The 25,217-nt window shown below is 36.9% G+C and overlaps 1 protein-coding gene across 10 annotated transcripts in view; it reads left to right on the forward strand.

Annotated features, from left to right (window-relative positions):
• The window catches only part of PTPRM (protein tyrosine phosphatase receptor type M), a 442,084-nt gene that overhangs the window by 76,476 nt on the left and 340,391 nt on the right, over positions 1-25,217 (forward strand). The gene's annotated exons all lie outside the window — the stretch shown is intronic.

The following is a 25,217-nucleotide window of genomic DNA, read 5'->3' on the forward strand; positions in this document are numbered from 1 at the left end:
AAGTCCGAATTATACTGAAGATTGTCTGCTTGGGAGGCAGTTATATATTCTTAATGGTGGAATTTTCTTTTGGGGATAAACTGAAACCCAGTGATTTGAGATGCATGAGAAATCTCCAGGTTCTTTATAAAAGATGTTTGCTCATATGATGGGTTTAATTTACTTCCAATATTAAGTGAAATAAGAGGCCACGGTGGATTTAATCTTGGTCAACTGTAAACTTTGTGAAACTCATGCATAATGTATATGGGTAATGTGAGTAAATTAATGGTAGTCTAGTATTTATCTTAGAAGTAATAAACAGTGAAATTCATTACACTGGTATGTTAGATATGTCATTTAGATCTGTTTTTGCATAGGAAGAAATAGTGAAAATATGGTGCTTGACAGTCTTACGGGTAAAAATGCAATATATAATGTGCCATTTTGGAACTGAAACCTCTATTTAGTGAAGCTATGCCAATGCAACAGATTTATGTTGCAAACAAATTTTCTGCATCTGAAGACCAAGTTCAGCATTTGTTTCTGTACATATTACTGGTTTGGTTTTGCTCAAAAGACAGTAAGTAGAGCATTTATTACTAAAGCTAAAACACAACCTAAAAACAAACTTATCGTGTTTCCGAACAGAATTATGATCATTATTTAAAAGAGCGTGCATCCTGCTCCCTCCCTTCCAAACCCCTTTAATAACCTTCATGTAATCCTTTAATCCTGTAAGCTTTTATCTGGGGCTTTGTATATATTACCAGAGCAACTTACTTTCATTACAGCATCATCAAAGAATGGATTTCTGATGTTCTGTAGTGCACAGGGAGAATTAAGAATTTTTAAAAACCAATTCCTTTCTGTTAGTGCTTTTCCTTTTGTATATATTTCCCCTCGGTTTCTCATAATATATTTGGAAGGCTAAGCATGTACAGTTTGGAAGTGTAGTTACAAAATCTTGCAGTTTAATATTTTTCTGCTAAACTTCTTAGTGGGGAATAACTTCAGTCATGTAACTCACTTTAAGAATTTATGGTCTAAGAGCTTTTTCCATAGCTGACCTTCTGCAAATTGCCAAGACACGAGGAATAAATGACATTGTTACATTGAAAAAGATGTATGAAGTGAGTGTTGCATTTTTAGTTTTGAAGGCTGAAGGTCTGATCATATTCAAACTTTATTAGTGGTTGATGCAAAATTAACATTTAAATAATTTTCTTAAAAGCTTGATTGGTATGGAAAAGGTTTCATTTAAATTAACTGGATTTAAGTCGCCGCTCTGATCTTTATTTAGGACAGATCTGTAAGTTCCTCAATCAGTTGTACTTATTTTAAATATATAATGTGTGCATTTTAATTTTTTTATTGATTGGATTGAAATTAGCAGTAATGTCCAGTTGTTGTCACTTAATAAGCTGCAAAGTCCTGTATTCATTTTATGCTTTAAAAATGGGATTGTCGGCTTTGTGTAAGTTTTCTCAGAAGAGTCTTGGTATGGGTAAAATCCAGCATTTTATTAAAAGAAAATGTATTGTATGGAAACCTATACATTTCATAGTTCTCTCTGGTAACTAAAATTACTGGAGAGATGTCTGTAGGTTGAAGGACTGGGAGTGCCTCTTCTTGGGTTGTTTTTGCTGTCATCCATTGACAGCAGCAGCTTGGCTGCTTCTCGCCTTGTGGATGTTGTCTTTGGAGAGACTGTTCTGACTCTTTTTTCATAGCTTGTCTCAGGAACATGCATAAATGTTTGATATCTCCCTACATATGAGGTGTTTCTATATGATTTTGTGGGGGGGAGAAAGTAGCTAAACTAAGAGGAGATACGGCTTTTCTAGGCTAAATTTGAGGCCTGTTTTATGACTACGATTTGTGTGAACAATAACTTGTTGGTATTTGGGGCACAAGTTGGGAGTCCAGTTTTGTTATATTAACCTGTTTAGAGGGACTGAAAATTATAATGAGGTCTCTTTTGAAGAATCTGCTGAGGATTACATTTTTAAGAGAGCAACATGTTTGCTGAAAACATTTTATGTTATTTATTTACCATATTCTTTTCGTCGTTTTACTGAAAAGTTTGGGCCTAGTGTTTGTCACTGTGAGTGTTCAGCTTATAAATTGTTGCAGAGAAATGCAATAAGTGTTGAAAGAGGCCTAGATCATTTGCAGTAAGATGAAAACAATTCTTCAGCTTCCAGCTTTTGTTAGGAAGGAAAAATGTCACATTGATTGTACATAAAAAGAAGGAAGAATTTTTATAAGGTCTTTATTGAATGCACATAATACACTTTGTTGATGGAATGTTAATTTTATTTTTAATTCAAGGTTAAAATAATGAACTAGTTGGTTGTTATTGGGGTGTTTCAGTGATTGGTCAGTGCAGATAGAAAAGGTCTTTACTGGTTTTATTCCGCCCATATCCTCTTCTCTCAAGAGCTTTATTTCAAAACTGCATGAAATAAACTTATCTAGAGCTATGTAAATGGAAGTTGGAAAGGAATAAAAATTTAATTAAAAAATTGCAGTCACTCTAATAATAATTACGACTTTCTCTTCTTTTCTTCATTCTGTAGGTTTCACAAAATTCTGTATTTCCTTTAATTTCTTTCAACTATTGTTTTAAGATTTGCTGAATAATTATTTTTGATCATGTCTCTTTTGATGTCTCTTTACATTCTTAATTTTCCTTCTCTAAAGAAAGGATCTGAGGGTATTCACTTCTATTTTTAAAGCCAGTGGTGTTTTTTAAGCTGTCTTGAAATAAACTTGCTTATTCAGATCTCTGGCTCTCACTTTCAGTATGCCAAAAAGACCTCCCATTTATTTATGTATTTTTATGACATCTTTCTGTTTCACTTTCTTCTGTTCTTCAGGATGAATACCTGATTCATTGATATGTAGAGACCTCAGCTACAGAAATGAAGGGTATTTGATGTCTGTGTTAGTTCAGGAAAAGGAAAAAATAGTGTATTCTCCCAAGATAGATAAATAAATCCTAGCGGATTTACTATTTTTATATCAATGAAAATTCAGCACATTCACTTGCTACATGCAGTCCAGCATGTGTCTACATTTTTCAGCATTCAAATCTGGTAAAACGTGGAAGTTGAATAACAAAATCCATGTTTTCATGGTCTTGCATGTGTTGTACGATAAATTGCTGTTGTTTGTTGGGTTAAATACGGTGGAGATGCGGGAAGGAAAGAATGGAGTATTATTTTTCTGTCCCTCTGTTCTTCAATCAACCTTGACAATAGAAAAAAGGCAGTCTTGGTAGGGAAACATTTGCAGCATATTCTGGGAAGAATTTTAATATGACTATATCAACATTCTTTGCTTATTGGCTGGTAATAATTGAAGATGACTGCTACTGAGGGGGAAAAAGCCATCCCTTATATAAGCTGACTACTTCTTGCACTCCGGGACTTTGTAAATGAATAAACACCTGAGAAAGCCCAGAAGAAGCTACAGAAATGTGAGAAATTTTGAATATTACAAAGAGATGAAGGAGAAGGAACAGGAGAAAACTTGCTGCCTGTATTCCTTTACTGTAGGCTACCACAAAAAGGGGCAGACAAATGCTGTTTAGTGTGACTTGACTACTGCCTCAAATGTCCTGGAACCAGGCAGAGCAAGCAGTGAACACGATTTGTCAATGAGCCGTAATCTGTCTGATTTTCAGGGCCTGAAGTGAGAAGCGTTGGGTGCAAATCCAGTAAAAATACTTAAAGAGCTTAGCTGTCATACCATGGTGCTTTTTGGGTGCTGCAGTGAAATGCTGGATTGTTGCTGCGTCTTCCTAATACCTGCAAGTAGTCAAATGCAGGCATTTCGTGCAGCCTGTTCAAGGTCATGAGCCTTAGCTCTAAGGAAGGCAGAGTGAAGTTCTGCCACTCATTAAGTTTAAGCAATCTGGGATTGTGGGACAACAAATAGCAACTGAATTTCATGGTAAAATCTTCTCCAAATTGTCCTACACCTAATTCAGGAGCTTTTTCACCATTTCATGGTGTCTGCACTGCTGTTGTAACCTGCTTTCAACTACATGTGCAGCTTTTGTCATCCAAGTAGGATCCGGTGGGGCAAGAATGAATGATTTTACTCAATTGTTTTTCTGTAATAGTTATGAAATTTCTTCTATTTCCTGTTTGAGCATTCATATCTCTAAGGAACAGGGGCTTGCTTAATCAATGAAAGTTGGAATTGTGAAAGGACCCGTGTCAAAAAGAGTGCTTCACTCTTCCTCTGTCAGGTATGCCTTAAAGGAAGAGCACTGAGAAAGTTTCAAGAAACTGAAAATAGCGTTTTAGATTGCAATAGCGTTTTCAACCTTAAGTATATACCATCACTGAGGCTGCACTCTGTAATTACATTGTCAGTTGAGAATTGCTTAACACTTTTGATACTTTAAACTATGACAGACTAATTCTGAGAAATGTTATTTTAGTTCTCTGGCACTTGCAGTGGTGCACAGCTGCTTGAAATTTCTGAATGTATACTGCTTTTTGCTTGAAATTGGAGACAAAAAGGAACCTCTGAAGTGAACTGTCAAGCTTCCTTTAAGGGAGATGATTCAGATCTAACCTTCCACAGTAGGTGGTATTGCTGGAGATGAATGAAGAATTCTGCAAGATATAATACCATTTTGCCAAGCAGGCAAACACTTCACATTTAAGATAAAAATGCTTTTTGAAAACTCCTGGCAGACACAAAGTGACAAGGTAGTTCTAGGCATTAGGTCTATATCTGGATAGAAGATATCAGAAGTACAACCCTGGAACAATATATTTAAGGAGTGCTAGGATGAAGTGAAGGTAATACAGATTGAATTTGTCCCTGAGGTTTTTTTGCTCAGAAATCTTGTAAATGTCACGTTTTAGTCTTTGCAGACTTTATTTAAAATAAGATTCCTTGTGCTGCAGTGTGTGTAACTGTCTGGATGTGTTTGTGAAGCTGTATACCTGTCAGTCAGGCCAGATTGCTGAGATTTGACAGAGCTGCTGCCTCATGTCTGTGCTTTCATAAACTTTTCATAAGTCCTTTCATCAAAGATTGAGAAACTTGCTAGTAAAGTTATTAGTCTAGTTGTTTCAGTTTTTTCTTTTAATTTTATTTTCCTGCCCTCTTGTTCTTTAAAGTAGGTGTTCTAAGTTGAGTCCTCTTTTTTATTTTTGACAAAAACCTGCTGCGGAAAGTACCTCATTCTTGTAGTATGAATGCTGTTCTTCAGTTGTCTTAAATTATACCCCACCAGCAGTTAAAGTAAAAACACTGTAATCTTTGAAATGTGGGACACGTGTAGTCAAATCCTGTTTGTTTTCTCGGTCTTGTTTCCTTTTTTATAAATCTTAAAGGACACATTTAAACCTTGACTAGGTTCTCTTGTAGACTTGTCTTTCCCTGATGTGCCTCCATAGGTTTCTTAAACTTTCTCCTGGTGCACATCAGCACAACCAAAAGCAGAAGTGGTTTCCATTAATTTTGTAGTGCATCTATAGCAGACATTTTGAGTTGTGGTAGTTTATGAATATATACATTTATATAAGAAGACATATACAAAGAGACTCTTTATCAGTCACTTTCACTTTATAATCTCCTCTCAGGAACTTCAGATGCTATACATCTGGGAGTAGATGAAGATCAATCCAGTTGAAGGAATAATTCCAAATAAAGGTTGTACTGGAGTGCTGTACTGGTTAGGCATGGAAACCAAAATAGCTGTAAGTCAGATGCAGCCACATGCAAAAATTATGGCAGGATAGAAACCCTTTGAAAAAGTAGATGATAAGGATTTTCTGTTTTGAAGCTTACTGCACTGGGATGTCATTGAAATGACAAGCTGTACATTCTAGGATTCTCTGTGAGGTTGTTGTCAAAACCCAGATAATTACCTAATGGTTACTTAATTAGCTGATGGCTGCTCAAGTGAAGAAAATGTTCTATAATATTTAGCAATATATTTTTTATTTTTTTTTTTTTTTTAAGAACTGTTTTTACATAATTTTCAATATGTGACTTTGATACCATGTAAGCTGATTGTTAGAGGAAAAAACCCATGTCTGTCTTTTGGGAGGCTTGATTCATTATAGTCTTCCCTCCCACAAAGTTCTCATAAAGTGATGATAACAAACATTTTTTTACCAGATACAGGCTGAGTTACTTTATTTAAAAATAGATAGTAGAAGAGGTTAGTTGCCTTACATGCATACCTTTATTGCTTTTCTTAATGTCAAGGGACTTGTTCTGAAACATTTTTTGCCTTCAGCTTCTTTATGATAATACGAGAACATTGTACGGTTCTGATGGAGATGGATTTAAACTGTTTATTGACTGGATTTTTTCTTGAAGCAGGCGTGGTGAACAGAAAGAATTCATTGAAATTCACTAATGTGCATAATTCATCTATCATAATTTAACAAATGGAAAAGACTAAGACATGCTGCCATCCATCACAATTACTTAACTACACTCCAGGGTGTGATAAATCGTATTAAACAACTTTTGGCGTAGCAGATTCAGAGAATTGTACTGAGCAAGTTGTATCTTCTCTGTCAGCTTTCTGCTACTGTTCAGTGAGTTGCAGTTTTGACATGTGTTACAAAACATTTAATTTAAACTAGAGATTTTGCAAAGCTTACTTAAAAACAAACTTGCATAGAGACATAAATAGCAGCAGCCAACCCGAAATAGGAAGCCATACTATGATTGTTCTTTAGAAGTACAAGTATTGCTTGTTCATGAGATTACATGGTGAGGGGCCAGGGCTGTCAGGGAGCTGATTTTCTTAATGGGCAGCTGTCTCCAAAGTAAAGGGGAAGTAAATCCTAATGCAGTTCTGAGACTCTTTAGCCTTTAGGTTCAGCAGGTCCTTCAGTTTTTTCTTCCCTTGTTAAGATGAATAAACTACTGAATTTTGCTTGTATGATAGTTTAGCCAAACTAAACTTTCTCCTCATTAATAAGAAACAAACTAAATAAAGAGGAAAATTGTGGGGTTTTTTTTGTTGTTGTTTTGGGTGGTTTTTTTGTTTGGTTTTTTTTTGTGTGTGTGTGTGTGGTGTTTTTTTTGGTTTTGGTTTTGGGTTTTTTTGGTTTTTTGGGGTTTTTTCCCCCTAAGTTATGTGGTACTCCACAAAAGACTTTCATGGAAAACAAATTATGGTATACTAACTCTGATTTCCAGGCCTTGGCATGTGACGATATAGAGTGAGCATTTGCTACTGGACCACATCACTGTGAAGGAGATGGGTAGGAATTACTGAGAGGATGCAGGACCAGCAGTGCCTGGTAGTGATTCTGCAGAGCGGGATGTGCCTGCTGTTGGACACAACCCAAGTCTGGAGCTCTGTGGATTGATGTGTTGCAACACTGTTGCCAACTGCAGAGCTAAGACTTCATCCTCTGTTCACCATAGCAAGCTCTGAAATAGACAATTTTTAAGGGTTGTCATGCTTTCTTTAAGCTATTGGAATGTGGCTCCCATTGGACCTATAGCATCAACTTGGAGAGTCTGGCTGTACTCTAAATCCACATCTGTGGCTCCTGGTCAGTGTAACAGCATGGGTGTGAGGTCTGTTCTTTGCAGAAGAGTCTTGGAAGGATTCCTTTCCTAGTCCTGTCTCCCTGCATTATCTCCTTTACTCTTTAGTGCACATTGTTATGCTGAGGTGTTGCATCAGTGCTCACTGAGTTGGAGAACAGGGAACTCTAAAGTGTTGTTCTCTGCACGGTTGTTTTCTGCTCTTTCCATGCTCCTTGGTTAATTATTCTGGTTGCTTTTTTGGGGGTACATCTCCAATGCTTTGTTTTGTTTTCTGTGCTTAACATCTCCTGATCCCTTCGTTTATTCGTTAAATCAGATGTGTTCTTGCCTTGCCTTTGCAAAAAAACACTTTAGTATGTTTTCTTTCCCTCCTCCATTAGTTACTGCAGATTTTGCTGGTGTTCCTTGTATTACTCATTGAAAATCTGAAGTCACCTTCCTTGCTGTCATGCTAGAATGAATGTTCAGACTGCAGTCTTTCGCTTCTCTGCTAAAAACTTCTTGTTGCTGGCCTTTGTGGATTACCGTGTTGGTGAATTTGCTGTTGGCTGTGACTGCATCTTTATTCCCCCTTTCCGTTCCTTAAGCCAAGCTAGATAGCTTTGCCTACCTGCTACTCGGGGTTGTCTTGAAGCTGAACACAGGCTATCTACCATGCCCTCAAGTTAAGGGACTTCTTCCATGTGCTTATCTTCATTCTGAAAACATCTTCTAACCTGACACTGAGATTATGTGCCAGTAATTAGTCAAATGATTAGACTGAGGAGCAGTGAAAGGCAGCCTAAGATGATACTAATTAGGGGCTTTTGGCAATGTAGTGAAAGATGAGCAAAGATGATTACAGAGAGTTGGGCCTTAAAGGCGTGGATTTACAGTTTTTAGTAAAGGATTTACAGTACAGAAGCTGTTGTTGATCTGCCATCTGTGGGAACTGCTGCAGCAATGTTAATTTGAGATGTTATCTTGAAACTCTCTTCATGCATAACTCGGCTTGATAGTGGTCCTTTTTAAAATAGTAAAGCCATCTTTGTGGTTTTATTTTTTGTTTGTCTGTTCGGTGTTGATCTTCACAGTGACTACTCTTTGCTTTACTGAGAAAGGTCTCAAGTTTTCTTTCTTGTCAGATTTTGTGAGTTGCACCACTTAATGCTGAGGCTATTGTAATACGGGGAGTAGTTCCTTACAAAGAAAATACCAGAGTTTGGGTATTGCATGTGTACAAGTCATAAGATCAACAGCAAGCAAGCACAGCATAAGACTGTAGTGCCTTCTCTTAGCAAGGTAGGATGTGTTCAGAGGGCAGCTGAGTCAATGTGCAACATCCCCATTAACTCCCATGTCCTCTATCTACCTGGCTCTGAAGTGTGGTTAAAAGGATGGACTTGTGAGTAGGCCATTTCTTCTGTATACTTATTTTGGGAAAACAAATCATTATAAAACAAAATAACTTCCCCCCAAAACCCAAAAAAAGGTGCAGGGGATGGAGTGCGGTTGGATGCTACTAGTCCTTTGGGAACCTTAAATAAGTCTACAGTATTCATGAATTTGAAGCTGGACTAGTACTTTCCCAAAAAATTGGACGGTAAATGTGCCAGAAAGAGTAAAAAGAAGAAGAAGAAATACAGATTTCGTCTCATTCATTCTAGTTGCTTAAATTAATTCTTGGTTGCTCTCAGGCTTACCTGAGGCTACAGGGTGAAAAGAAAAAAGCAAAAAAACTGCCAAAGAACATGGGAAAATGTCTGAATGTAATGTATGCATAAAATGTGGAACACTTGTCTCATAAATGAGGCAATTTTCTGCAGGAAGGAGCTCCATTATTTTATAGTACTTCCACAACTGTGGAGAAGCAGAGGTGCATTTTGTCAGCCATGGTTTAAATTTTACATCAATAAAATAACATTTTAAGGTATAGAAACTATTAAAAACAGTGAAACTGACCATTCATCTTGCAACTACTCACCTAAATTTTAAAGAACAAAAATGTAATATAAATTTTTCTCCTGAATGTTCTCCTGCCCAGAATTCCCTGTCTCCGTGAATGTTTGTTTAGTTCTTTATTTAGTTTGGTTTAGGTCTGTTTCTTCAGCCCTAATGTTTGCAAATCAATGCCTTTCTAAATAAAATGCCAGATTTCCCAGAACACTGCTAATCAATTCATGCCACAGGTGAGTTATGTTACAATTTTTTTACCATATTGAATAAAACAAATTGTGTGAAAAGGTATTTGTGTGTGTTCCTGAAAGTCTCAATCCATCTTAGTGGAGCTATTTAAAAAGAGCAGTGACTTCACTGATTGTGAGGATATTTTCTGCAATAAGTTGTTGTTCTAGATCACTACTGAGTGTATGGCTTTATATGATAATTTCATGATGTATTTTGGAGTGGTAGGTTCTATATAAAAAATGTGGCTTTCTGTTTTTATGTGTAAGTCTTGGTTGGGTTTTTTTTATTTGTTTGTTTGTTTTTTAAAGAAAGGATAGATCTGTGAAAGAATTTCACTGCTTCACAATTTAGAACTCTGTTATAGATTAGGGATTGACGGTTATTATCCCTACTGCTCTTGTTGGCAATTTACATACTAGCATCATAGAACCATTAAGCTATGTTGGTGTGCTTGTTTATCATGAGGATACGGTGTTTCCTTCTCACAATTCATTGGCAATTACTTCTGGAAGCAGGACTAATACAGATTTAGGAGAAGTAGAAGGAAATATATGCAGCATATTACTAATTGCAATAATAGAATTGTTTGGTGTATGCTTGTTAAGACAGGAGGAAAAGTAAAATAGGTTACAAAAATGGAGAGGAAGTGGAGGAAAGAGGGGGAAGAGAGATGGATGTGTATTAAAAAGTAAGTAAGGAATTGTTTAAAATTGGTAAGACAAAGCATTAAAAAAGTGAATAGGATAACCAAGTCTGTCAAACAGATGTTAATTTGGTTCAAAGTAGTGTGGCTGTCAGGGAATAAGCTGTTAATGTATCTATAATTCTTCATTAGGTAATTTCACTCAACGTAAAGTTCTGAGAGATCAGTCTTTTCTCAGGAGAACGTGATGTTTTGAGAGAACAAGTTTGACTTTTCAGATATATGTGACATTTAATATTTGTAAAATGTTTGACTTGGTGACATGTTGATTTAGGAATTGGAACGGTACAGGTTCATCAGTGTACATCAAAATTCTATTAGGAAAATGGTTAATAGGTAGTCAGTGTGGAGGATATGGAGGTCCTCTGAGGCTTAATTTTAAATCTGATGTCATTTAACCTTTTTATTAGTGATGAGGAAGAAATAGTCATTACTGATAAAAGCATGTGTATGACAACAGGGTTAGTGCCATGGTAAATAATGATCAGAGGAGAGCAAAGTCATCTAGTAAGGGGGAACTGTATGTTCTGACACAGAAATGAAGATGTGTCTCTAGCCTCAAGAAACGTTATCAAGGAGACAGTGATTGAAAAAGACATGGAATCCATGTTTTATGATGTGTGATCAGAAGTATCTGAAACAGGAGGAACACTTGGCCTTATTATTATGTCTTTGGAATACTTGATCTAGCTCATGCAATGTCGCAACTCATGAACGACCACAAACTCAGGGAAGCTCAGAGGAAGAACTATTCTGAACCATTAACTCTTTGGAAGCACACCTTTGAAATTCCTTAAGTCTAGAATCTATTGAGCAAGTCATATTTACATGATTTGATCTAGGTTTGGAAACATGCTGTAGAAAACTACAATAATTGCAGTAATTGAGGCAGGCCACTAGTAAAAAAGATCTTGAATTCAGGCTGAGAATAAGGTGAGTTAATACTTGGAAAACTGGAGAGTTGAAGTGGATGTTATTTTGGTATTTGCGGTCCTAATGGGATACATGAGAGAGAGCTGTTTGATGTCATTACAAGGCTGTTTTTCATAACCTTTGAATGATCATGGCAAGTGGGGGAAGTGCCCGAGAGCTAGAGGAAAACAAATGTCAAAAAGAGCAAGTAAAAGGATCCAGGAAACAACAGGCAGGTCAGCCTCACCTCAGAAGCTGAGGAGCAAGTAATTCTCAAAACAGTTTTCAGGCATATGAAGGACAAGGAGATCAGGAGGAGTTAGCATGAATTCACCAAGGGGAAGTGACCAATGTCATGACCTTCTTAAACAACTTAATAACCAGCTCTGATGAAATGACTGGCCCTGAGAAGGGACCACCAGAAATTGTCCAAGTTGACTGCAGCAACTCACAGAGAAGCTGATGGACTATAGGCTGAATGAGCAGACCGTGGACAGGTAGAAAACCTGTGCCAAAGGGTGATGATCAGTGGCACATAGTCTTAGTTGGAGGCTGGTGACTGGTGACAGACTTGAGGGGTCCAGTCCTGTTCAGCATCTTCATTAACGATCTGGATGAAGGGGCAGAGCACACCCTCTGCAAGTTTGCAGATGACACAAAACTGGAAGGGGTGGCTGATACACTAAAGAACTGTTCAGCAAGATGCAAAGTCCTGTGCCTGGGGAGGAATTATCCCTGGCATCTGACCAGCTGGAGAGCAGCCTTGCAAAAAAGGCTCTGTGAATCAAGGTGTGAATGCTGGGCTGACCATGAGCCAACAGCAGGCCCTTACAGTAAAGACCAGTGGTATCCTGGGTTGCATTAGGAGGAGTATTCCCATCAAGTCCAGGGAGGTGATTCTTCCCCTCTGCTCAGCACTGGTGAGGCCAAAGCTGGAGTACTGGGCCCAGTTCAAGGCTCACCAGTACAAGAGAGACATGAATATACTGAAGAACATCCAGTGAAGGGCCGCAAAGACGGTGGAGTGGAGTATGTCTCTGTGATAAAAGGCTGAGAGTGCTCGTACTGCACAGTGTGGAGAAGAGAAGGCTTGGGGATCTTATCAATGTCTACAAATATCTGAGGGGATGGTGCAAAGAGGACAGAGCCAGGCTCTATTCAGTGATGCCCAGTGATGGGAGCAGAGGCAATGGGCGCAACTTGAAACACAGAAGGTTCCCTCTGAACATCAGGAAACTGAAAGATGTGACTGAAATCTGCCACATTTGATTGCCCATTGATGGTTGTGGACTCTACAGCCTTACAAATACTCAAACTATTTGTTTGTTGTCACTTGACACACAAGTCTTACTGTCTGTTTAAATCCTTAGACCTATTTGCTACTTCAGATATAGAGACCAAGTACAACTTTTATGGAAGATTTTTAAATGTTTAAGTAAGATGCATTTGAAAATATATGAAAATTGAAAAAAATTCCATTTTTTTGTTTCAAGTTGAAATTTTTTTCAATTTCACCCAAAAGCTCAAGTGTTTTAATGGCTAATAAATAATTAAAGGTAAATCAAGAGATATACTTGAAAATATGCATAAAAATGTATGTATATATACCATATATAACAAGTAATAGTATTACAGTAATAGTATATCAGTCCTTTCAAATAATTGAGCCTAAAACCTCTGAGCTAGCCTAATTTATCATAGATCAGTTATACTGTCCTGATCTATACTGTTTGGAGACATGAGCATACATTTAGTTATTGTTATTCTTATTCCTATCCTGAAGCAAGCTTTGGCACCTGAGAAGGCATGACCGTCCCAGTATAACATACTGGTCCCAGGAATATCAGATGTCTTTCACAAGGGATCAGAGATGCTTGTTCCAGCATTACAGCCTGGAAAAAGAACATCCCTTTCATCAGTCATGGAACACAAATTAGTAAAAAGCAAAGAAGAATTTGAATCAACCTGACAGTTTTTTGAATTTGCTCATATTCAAGATGGTTACAGTTAATCACATGGAGACCTGAAATCGTTTCAGCAAGGTTGGAAAGTAGATTGAAGATTTGTGTGGCCTCAATTTTTCTTTTTGTTACAGTACAGCATTTAAGTGAGTTTACTACTGACTTAATCCTCTTATAGGCAAGAATTGAAAGTAATTATTTTATCTGGGTAGTGTAGTGATAGTGCCCTATTCTGCTGCGTAGGAGGTTCGAGAGTTCACTCCTTGGGTCATGGAAGCTTGGGCATGTCAGTGTTGCAGCAGTAGTTTTCAGCAGTGTCAAGTGTGGGTCTCTCTTGTTTGTAGCTGATCAGACCTTGTGAAAATACCAGAGGTTTCTAAAAGTAATTAATTCTTTTCCTTCTGGAAGAAGGTTATAGATGTGATGAATGAAATAAAGCATAATTTACTGAAAGAGATAATGACTAAAACCTAGGGGAAAAAAGCAGTAGCTAACTACATTTAAAAATAGAGAGTTATTTATACCTGTAGCACAGTTAAAGCCTGTTGTGCTGTCTGAATTTAGCAAGCAGGCCTGGGATTCAGCCTTAGCTCTGCTAATGACTGGAGGCGTTATTGATGTAGTGAATTAATTACCCATGTGATGAAGTTGCCTGCTGGAGGTTTTTGACTGCTTCATCACTGTGGCACCTCCTACAGGTTAATTCACAGAGCAGCACAGGTAAAAATCTCCAGGTGGAGGTCCTGCTCTCCTTCATCCAGTCACAGAATCGTAATGACAGCGGTAACTAATAATGAGATGAATATTTTCCTGAATTACTGATCGAGTAGAGCGGTATCAATGATTGTAGAAGTAATGATTGTTTCACAGAACTAAAGTCTGTAGCACTTGACAGTTGCTGCATGGGAAAATGCCTGCATGGGGACTTTGAAAGGAAACCAAAATGAGTAACAGCTTTCTCACCTGAAGGAGAATCCGCAGATGTTAAAAGAAAGAAATAAAAAAGTGGCAGGATTCTTGGGTTGGCATGCAGGACAGGGGCTGCAGGGTCTTCAATGTCTGATTTAAAATTTGATGTATGTATGAAATTCTTCTATGGCATTTGTTCTCATATGTCTCAGTGCACACATTAGAAGTCAGAACATAAACAGCTTGTTTAATTAGATGATAAACTATTTCACTCAAAATTTATGGGGAAAAATGCCATTAGTAAAGTAGTTTAATAAAGAAAAGAATGAGTACCAATGTGTTCTGTTTTTTTCTTTTGCTCTACCCATTGATGAAGTAGAATATAAACAACTTATGTATGGGGCAGAAGAATTATAAAATCCATCTGAACATTATTAGTATAAAGAAATGGTTAGGATTTTTTTTTTTTTTTTTTTTTCTGTTGCTAATTGTGGCATAGCTGGAAAACCTCTTGAGACTAGCAGAGCTAACACTGCCTTTGTTCTTTACTTAAAGCTAGAGCTGTATAGTAAATAGTCTGTATTTTTCATCCTAGCTTAATATGCTGTAGTATAACAGGATGCATTAAGTGTTCTCTAACAACTGCAGAACTCATCAAGCAAATGGAAAGATTAGCCCTGAAATCAAGCTTCAAACTTTTATTTTCTCACAATCAATAGACAAGTAATGCATGTTGGATTTATAATGATATGAGATTGACTGCTTAAATCCTTTTTAAAGTTCAAAGCTGGAAACAGATTGTGTCTACAAGCAATCCACAGCAGAGTTTCTAAGTAGAGACCTGTGATAAATAAGGGAAATTGGGTTTGACTGAAATGGCCCATCAGTCCCATATGGGTTTAGCAGGAAGATTTCAGGCTCAAAAAGACAGAGGTTTGGAGAAGCATCGGGCATTGGTTTCACAGCACCAGAGATTTCTTTCTGGAGTCTACTGGGAGATGTAAAGACAAGAGGTTCATTAAAAATGAGTAGCACCAGGGAGAATGATTGAGCTTCAAGTACACTTGTGTTTTTTAGCTTGAAGAGTTTAAAGGTGAAGATACATTTTAAAAGCTCAACTGGCAGATGAGGAGAATGCTGTCAGGTTTCTCAAAGAAATCCCTTTATATAGAGATAAATAGCATGTTATAGTAGCTTTTTGACAAGATCAAGGAAAAAAAAAAAAAAAGCAAACCCAAAAAATTACTCAGCTCAGAATGTCCTGATAGTAGGATGAAATAATAGTTAATCTCTCAGCTATCAAAATTGGATTTTGATGAAACAGGTTGTCTTCAGTCCTGCTATCTGATTAACTTCAGAGGCAGTATTTACTGCCTGTAAAAGCTGTGAAATCTGGGGAAAAAATTAGTCTTGGGGCTCCCCTTGAGGATATTCTATTTGAAACAGCAGTTAAGCTGTGGTGTCTTAAAGTTTGCAGTGGGTCCACTGCCTTTAGAAATAGCTTTTACCTAATCAAGACTGAACTGTTTTACACAGTTGTATTTATTTACTTTAGAAAACCATGATATTGAGCTTTAAAATCAGAACTTAGCTTCTTATTTGCTTTTTATTCAGATATAATCTGTGCTGTTAACAGATACAGTAGATGCGCAGTAGTTAAAGTAATACAAAATACCACCGGTTTTGATTAGTCTATAAGAACATAAGGATTGTTTGTCAATATGTGTCCATTTACCTAATGCTGGAAGATGAGGGATGAACAAAGCCGTTTTGACCTGGGAAGTAACACTTTGGTTTGGTTTGTTCAGTTAGACCAAGTGTTCTTTGGCTCAATTGGAGTTGTAAATTTATGTGATAAATGTATTGAAGCAATATAGTCCTTTTTTTCATAGTCTCATAACATGGCATGCAGCTGATCACCGTTGGTGAAAACTTGTGTGGCTCTTGGTGCAACCATAGACAAAAGAACAATGGCTGCTCAGTGTGTTACTTACGTTTCCCTTCATTCATGTTTATTTATTCCTGCCTACCCATTATAGCATGGGGAAAAACTTTGCAGGGGGAATTGAACAGCACAATTTCTGACTAAGAATAAAGGTGCTGGATTTTAGTAGTTTTAAGAAAGAAGTGCTGTTTTTTAAGTTATTAAAAAGTGCCTTAGTGAAAAACAGTTGGCACTGGGATCAGGAATTTAATGGCTTTGTGAGTTGAATAGCTAGCAGTGCTGGTTGTGAAAAAGGTGTTTTGACCATCTTTTATTAGGCTGTATTTCCCCAGAGCTCTAGGATGGATGTAACATGAAAAGGTTTGTCTTCATGACAAACTGAAAATCTAATATGGTGTTTCCTGAACAGACTTTAGAGAAATGGTCTGGATTGGTCTCATAGTCACAGTCTTGATGGTTGTATGTTTCTTAGGTTATACTGTGTTTTAGATAGAGTTTTAGGGTGAGCAGACCCTGTAGTATGATAAATTTTGGCTGCAAGGCATGTGTTTCAATCTCTTTCTCCCAGCTGGGATGGAAAAAAAGAGTAGATCTCCCCACCCTGTTTTTTCCTTCCTTCTGAACTGCATTTTATTTCACTTCAGACTTTCCATTATATATAATTTTTTTTCTTGAATATCATCTGTGCAATTCTGTATTCCGCTGGTACAGTTTCATGGTGCTTTCTAAATGCCTTTCCCTGCTCTTCTCTCCCCTTCCTGGATGAATCTTTCTGGGACAGCTCTACTGTGCTGCTTTAGTGAGTTATAAAGTGCTGGGATTCTTGGGTGAGGTGAAATGAAAAGGACTATGCAGTTTTTAGGATAATCAGTTTAAAAAGTGGAATTAGTATGAAGCTACTGAGAGTAGACAGCTGTCTTATATTGTTGGAATTTGCTTAGCTTTGACAGATCAGCGCGACTGTTTACATCCCTCGTAAATACCATATTGAGAGATTAATAGTGAGTGATTCTTGAGTTTACCCTTTGTCAGGGTAGCACTTCACCTAAGGAAACAACTTAGGATTTTGCCTTTAGGCCTTGGTAGCTCTGTAGGAGTAAATGAAACCAGGAATATTTAGTAATTTTTTACTGTGTTTAGGCGTTTTCTATTCACTGCATCTGCACACGCTTGGGCGTATTTTGGTGATAGATCTCTCCTCAGTATACTGAAAAGAGAAGTGAAGATAAAATTGCAATAAAGTCTAAATGAGAAAAGGTTAGAGGCATTCTACATAATAATTTAATTAATAGGGGCAGCATCTGTTGCCAGTCTAAGAAATCACAAATAGCTGCTGAGTGGAAGAGAGAGCCCTGTAGTATGTGCTTTGTCCCTCAGCTGACAGAAGGGTGAAATGCTGCACACTGCTGCTTCAAAGTCGCAGTTGGGAGGGGGAGTGTGGTCCAAGAGGCTGCACTGAAAATCACCTCTCTTCCTTTTCTTCTCTAGAAAAGAGTACAGAGACGTTGTGTTGGGTTTCACTGTAGATTTCCAAAAGAAGTGTCGTTTCAAATCCTTTAAGAGGTGCTGCATGGTGTCAAATGAAAGTATGCCTAATTGTTACTTGCCATGTATGTGAATTCACTATGTGTATCCCATCCTCCTGATCATGTCCTTACTAGTCTCCATTTCAAATAAATGGGGAAAAAAATAATGTCTCTCTTATCTCTGTTCCCTAGCATCTAGATACTTTCTTTGCCAGCCAGGATGATTGAATGAGTTTACATTTTTATTAAAGGGGTTCTGTGCAATCCTGGGTGGTTGCTATAAAAATAAATTAAATAAATCCTATGGTATAAACTATATTAAATAAGCATGCAGTTGCATTTTTGTTTTTCTCAGTCGGCTTATTCAATTGCCAGAGTATCATTTGAATTTTTAATTCTGTTTTAAGTGTGTGAAGAAGGTTCCTTTTGTTAGTTATTTGTAGGTCAAAGCTTTGTGCTGAAATGTTTCAGGCTGTTTATACAAGAGATTTTTTGCATTTTGAAGGACATTTTTGTCATGTATTTGTGATAAACATGATGCAAAACATATGGGAAATCTGCCTTTTATTTATTCATTTTTGTAGTGGTTTTGACCACAGTCCAAAATTTCATCACGTTCGCTTAGCTCCAATTAAAATGTAAATCACCTGCCTCTTGCAACTGGTATGCCCAGTGTGATCTTTTTAATAAGGTGCATACATCTGTAGGTTAGAAAGATGTTACAAATTGGACTTCTTGTTTTTCTTGGACAGTCTTTCCAGAGTACTTCTTGTATAGAGCTTTTTTTTTTGTAAGGCTTTTTTAAGAAAGTTTTCATAACATACATTTGTAAAGTAAATTCCTTACTCTAGAATTTGATTTAAGCATTATATTGGTAATTTAAAAGGACAGCAATACATATTAAAAACAAACAAACGAAAATCCCACCAACCCCCTCCAACCACCAGCCACTAAAATTTATCCTTAGTAGTTATTCCTGAATAACCAGAAATGTCTCTTAACTCATGTCAAACTGGAAGAGTACCTGTTAGTTTTAACACCCAGGATGATATCCTCCCTTTAACTAAAGCATAAAATCTGATGACTTCTGCAAATAGGCTTGTTTTAATAGTACTTCTCAAAACAGGGTCTTCATAATACATTTCTGTATAATCCTGTACACTCTTTATGGGACTGAACATTCAAATATTTCTCTTGGTGGATATCCTAACTAATGACAACTGCAGCAGGGTTATAATTTGTGTATGTAAGCGTGGATGTGCACCTGCCCACATAATTGATGCCACAGATTAAGAGAAGCTATCACTAATATTGTGAAATCTAACATCCTGCCATTAAATAATGCTAGAAATAAGTTTGCTCATAGAATATTAATGTGCACCCATTTTCCCATGGGCCTCATAAAAAATCACTAATATAAAAATGACACAAATACATGGATTGTATTTGCTTAGACAAGATGGATGATTTTTATTTTAAGAGCCTTTATTTATTGCCTTGCTTTGGTGAGTGGTTTCTTTTTCTATGTTTTGGTAGCTCAAAGGAGTTTAAATGCATATTTTGAGAGGAAACTTTTTTCAGGGCTTTTCAGTAAAGTCCAGGAGCCCAAATTTTGAATTATTCTCAGTATCTATTAGGCAAATGTAATTGTTAAAAACCATTTTATTTGCCGAAGCATGGGCAGCTTTCTGGGGGAAGTTAGAACTGACAAATACGCTTTCTGTAAAATTCAAGTTTGCTTCATTATCCTTTGTCACCAGAACAGAAACATTTTTGGCAATATTCATGTAGATTCAGTTTCTGTCAGGTAAGTGGAAGGAGAACAGAGAAAACAACTGTAAATGTTTTATGAACGTGTGAAGACTCTTAAATAATAGCTTTCAGTGTTTATCTGAATTTTGGGTTTTTTTTTTTTTTGGTACGCTGTCATGTCATCACCTGTTATACTGCTGGAATTGTGTCCATAAATTTGGAATTCTCTAGCATTCTTATACCACCTTCTCCACAAGTCTTAGCACAGTTTTAGATTTTTGTCCCTTAGAGACAAAATTAATATCAGACTTTCTTAGTTCCTAAGTACATCCTTTTACCTCGTAATCTTTGCTCTGGCTCATGAGATTTTTCCAGACAATTCTTCTGTTCTCTAACTTTTTCAAAACCCATTCTGAGCTCAGCCACAATCAGAAAATGTCTCTAATTGTAAAGTTTGTTTCCTTTTGCTCTTCTTTCTCACCCCCATGCATATGTAGACTTGACAAAATGTAGATACTCTTTTAAATGAGATCAGCTTTATGCAGCACATGGATTTTCAGGCTCCCTGACCAGTAATATAGATTATGGAATTATTTTAGAGCTCTGAACACTTGCCTTTGGTAGGAAAAAAAGCCAAGCCTTGGTATATTTTGAGAGAAAATAAATGTTCCATTTTAAAACAGACTACCCACTGTTGAAAGCTCACTTGAAAAGCCTGGGTAAGAATTTTTGGTGCATGTAGATACATGGCATCTCTGTGTGTGCTTCAGAGGCACACAGTGAAGAGTTTATTTTACTGGCTATCTCTAAGCTAGCATGTCTGGAAAGCCCTTTCAGCATGTAATACTGTAACACCTTTGAAAGGGCAGGTAGAGCCTTTTTCTGCTGACAGTCTACACTTAAAGCAGAATCCAGCAGACCACTGTGTTCAGTTTCTAATAAGTTCTTTAAACCATTCATTTACCTAGCTGAAGTTAGTTTACATGAACCTTTATTGGCTCAACCATTTATTGATTTTAGAGAAGCAAATGGTTTTGAACTAGGCAATTTCTGTCATTACCCCATCTATAGTAAAAATTTTACAGCAGACCAGGCCTGTTGGACAGGCTTACAGGCAGCAGTTCAAATTTTTTTGTGTTAAAAATTTTACATTTATTCCTACTGTTGCTTTCTCTTTTAGTGAGTTTATAATTGAGAACGGCTTATTTTTCTCTTTATGACCCCTTATCTTCCCCCAAAGGAGAAATTGCTCATTCTCTGATGGGGACAGTTTGTCAGCTTAGAGGTACAGGATCCCATTTTACTAATGCTGTGTTTCTCAGATCACTTTCTGTTGTCATGAGAGTGTCTAGATATGATGATTGTCCTGAGCAGTAACCCTTGAGGATAAGCTGACTCATCCACAATCGTAACAATTGTAGTTTGTCACAGTTTTTCGGTTATTTCAGTTTTCATTTGCCTTGCTATGTTGTCTGGATGATGCGCTTGGCCAATTGCCCTTGGATGCAGGCATGTTCATGAAGACAGGAGGGAATGCAGCTGGCTGAGGAATGCTGTGTTGTTGGTTTGGGCAGAGGCTTCTTTTTTGTTATAGACAGACAGGGAGGATAAATTGCCAACTAGGAGATGAATCTTTCCCTGCCATATCCAAGCCTCTTGATATGAAATGTTGTCTAGGCATCCCAACTTTCAGATCAGATATCAACATTTTAATTTCTATTTCAAAGTATAGCTGCATTGCACTTAGAGTTAATGAACATAACCCCATTTCCGGTATGAAACCAGAAATAACATAGATAGCAGAATTCAGAATACTTTTAAAATGAGATAAAGAAGAATACTAGAAAACTGGGGGATTCAGTAAACTTAACTTCTGGGTTCACGTATTCTGCAGAAGAATTCATAGTACTGTGGCAGATCAGAAACCACAGGACTTTACTGCGAAGAAAAAATTGATTTTATCCCAAAGCAGGGACATTGCATCGGTGCTGGTATGCACTTAAATTCCCTGCCAGTGCGAGCACTGACACTCACAAGAATTACTAGTTTTAGCAGCACTTGTACACTTGGCAGCAAATTTTCGATGGAAAGCACCTATTGATCTGAGATCTCTGAAGTATAAAAAATCAACAGAAATAAAGCAGTGCCCAGCGTGATTTAAACTTTTTTCTACGTTACATTTTATCATTTAAAGGATTTCTAGTATCCTGCTATATGCTAGGGTATTTTTTGAGAATGCTTCATAAGAGATTTCAAGAGTCTGTATAACACAAAATAGTTTGAATAAAACTTATTCAAATCAGGAAAAATACAGTGGATTCTTTATCCCTTTTACTTTAATTGGTTGCTTTCATCTTAAATTATATTCCTTGTTTAAGCTCATAAATTTTTCAAGATCTAAAGCTAGCTAAAATTGAAACATCTAAAAAGGACTACGCTCAGACAATGGCGCAGTTGTATTGAGCTGAGTTCATGATGGTTAAATGGATAATTGCAGTTGAAAGAACCATAGGCTGTAATAGACTGTGTTGCATCTTGTGCATTTGTCAATTCAGTTCCCCTTAGGAATCCAAAAATATCTATAAAATTCAGCACAAGCCGAAGAATCTTAATGGGATATGTATCTTCTGTTTTGCTTATAAATATTTCAGTCAGGATAGAGTTCATCCTTTAAAGTACAGTTTGGCCATCCAAATTCTGATGTTGGTATAACAGGCAGGGAAATTGCTTTGCTTGATTAAACTGTGTAACAGCCAATATGTATTTTGATTATTATTATCAGTTCTAGTAGCAAAAAAATGAGCAGATTTCTCAAGTGAGCTGGTTGATTATAAACAGCAGCCTGTCTTGGCAGTGGCTCCTGTTTCAGAACAGCACAATGATGAGAGACATTAAAGACCTGATAATTTCTCCGCTTTTACCTTGTTGATAGCATGAGTCCATTTCATGAGCTGAAAACCTTGCACAGGAAGAGAACCATGACTAGAAAATAGATGAAGCCCTGCAATAGCAGCCAGGAGGGCTTCAGTAGATGCAAATGTAGGGGTTTCTCAAAGGTTAATGACCTATTTCTAAAGAACTTCATCTTGTAGTATGGTCAAATGTGAGAGGCAGAACCTCCATGAGTTGGTCGTAAGCCACTAGGATCTTTGACTCTCAGTTTGCGGTAATTGTTTCTTGGCTGATTTGGCTAAGCGGATTTTTTGTTGTTTGTTTGTTGCATTGAGATGTTCTGTGTTACAAGCTTGCCTTTACTTCCAGCGCCTATATATGCCATGTATGCTCTTTTCATCTGCAAAAACCTTTACAAGAAGTCATGGTTGTGCAAAACCTTTATTAATTTTCATCTTATTCTCAGTGTCTCACTGTGGAAAAAAACACGGCTTGATACCTGTGCTGTTAAAGATCTAATGTATGCTGGTCAGTTCTCCGGACAGATGACTGTAACAGCTTGAATACTTGTAGTGATACTTGTTGAACTTTATTAGTTGTGGGAAGGCAGTTAGGAATTGAAGGAGTTCAGAAGTTTCTTTTAAACTCTTCCTGTAACAGAAGATTTGATGCCCATTTTGATGAGGTTATAGTAATAGCAATACAACAAAGGATATAAATGGTGAAGATGGGAAAAAAAAATACTCTGAGAGTGTGACTTAGCCATCAACTTTTAAGAGAAATGAAGAAAAACAAGCAGTGAGAAATGATCCTGTGCTGAGAGACAAATGGTCTAGACAAATAGAACTGTCATTCTGTTTACTCATGTTTTTGACATCTTCCTAATTCATGAGAATGGCAGAAGCCTTTATTAACTATCTGTAATCACAGATTTTGCCTTTTTCCCAGTACTGGACATTTTGCGGTGCTTCACTGGGCTTCTAGATTTGAGGAAGAAAACACTTTATACTATTTGGTCTCCTTATCACTAGAGAGATGTTTGATGTAATAAAGTGTGGGAGATATTCCATATATTTGTTGGTCCTGGTTTGAATTGTAAACGCTTATTTATGCCAGCTTCCATTTGGATATATATTTTTTGCCCAGCTTGACTGCATTGCAGACTGCATAGTTTGGTGTTTAAATTTATGTCTTATCATCATTAGCGGTACTTTGGCAAGGAAACTACCTTTCTTTTTTATTTTTATTTTTTATAAAAATGGACTAATATATCCATTAAAGTTGATATTCAGCTTGTATGTTTGAAACTTAGCTTGTGGTGTATTTTACGAAGTTTGAAGTAGTATTTATGCAAGTAATTCAAATAGTAGAAAATATGTTTAAATGACTGCCTAAATTTCTAAGCCTTCCCTATGGAAATGTTGCAGATGTTATTTAATATACTCTATAAAAATCACACATATTTCTGAATTTTTTTGACTTCAGGAGAGAGAGCATTTATATCTCTTGTTAACATTGAGGCAAAATGTTGGAGTTTGGAGTTGTGAGTTTTTTAATGGGTTTTCTGTTCCCATTGGATTATCTGATGGAATCTTTTGCACATAAATTTGTACAGAAAAAAAAACAGTTTCCAGAGGTGCCAATATCCATCACACACTTAGATGTGCTGGAGACTTCCTAGAGAAAGATATTTTAGAACAGAGACTAGTACAGGATGACCTGTATTTGAGGGCAGGGCAAACATGGTATGTCTGTAAAGGCCAATGTAATACTCTCACTGTTAAGAGAAGAAAAAATTAAATTTCTCAGTGATTGCATATAAAAATAATTTCTACTGAAGATTATGGGCTTGCAGAGTTCTTGCTATAAATCTCAAATACGCGCTTGGACTAGTTATTAGGAAGGCTGGACTTCAGTTAGGTGGTATTTGTCAGGTGTAACGGAATTTTGTCTTTTACCTTTTGGTAAGTGTCCTGGTTTTAAGTCCTGGGAAGAAATTAATTCTATCCTAGTGAAAACGATATTTACAATGTGGTGTGCTGTAATGCCGTTTATAGTGCTCTAGGAAAATTCAGATTTTAAAAGTAATTTTTTAAGCTAGATTTTGCCTATTTCCTATACAGCTTGGCAAGGCTAAGCCTACTTTGTCGTTGGACAGATAGCAAAGATGATGAATAGCCCTAAAGCTTAGTTTTGTTTGAACAGCTGGAGAATTTCTTTTAATATGGACAGAAATATCCCTGACTAGAGTATTATTTATTTTCTGAAACAGGAAAGATGTCATTCTTCACTGGAGTGAAACATCAAATAGAACAGAATTTTTGTAACCCTGTGTTAGTCTCCTGTTAGATGATAACAATGTAAAAAATTTTCCTCTGTACCACAGAAGAGAAACAAAGATTTTCTGTTTTCTTGTGGATAACGTTAAACTCTGTTCTTCTAAATTTGGGACATTAATTTTTCCCTACCCCAGCTTCAGGGAGCGTGAACTTTTATAACGTGTTATTCTCTTCTAGTTTACTTAGGAGACAGTGAGGAAAGGAGATGAAATAAGTCTTTTCTTTCAGAGAGTCTGCAGCTGAGCATAGATTGACATTTTGAGGTAGACGTGCTGCGTTGTGCCAGTGTGATGCCACAAACAGCCATGCTGGTACCTGTTTGCAGTGCAGCACACCTCGCAGCACCTAGGTTTTCCCTTACATGGAAACCAAGATACAGGAATGAAAGCTGATGTTCCCACCCTTACAGTTTTTTTCTAAAATGTAGGTCTTTGGGCATGGAATAATTTTTTTCCTTGAAGAACATTAATCATGCAATTTTTCAATATTCTGATTTTTACTGCTGTTTATTTTGCTGTTTTGTTTTTGATGCCTTTTGCTTATAAGACAAATTTTGTCTGCAGTTCTGAATTTTCTCTTTTA

Source organism: Hirundo rustica, chromosome 1, assembly GCF_015227805.2.
Source record: "Hirundo rustica isolate bHirRus1 chromosome 1, bHirRus1.pri.v3, whole genome shotgun sequence".
NCBI lineage: Eukaryota > Metazoa > Chordata > Aves > Passeriformes > Hirundinidae > Hirundo > Hirundo rustica.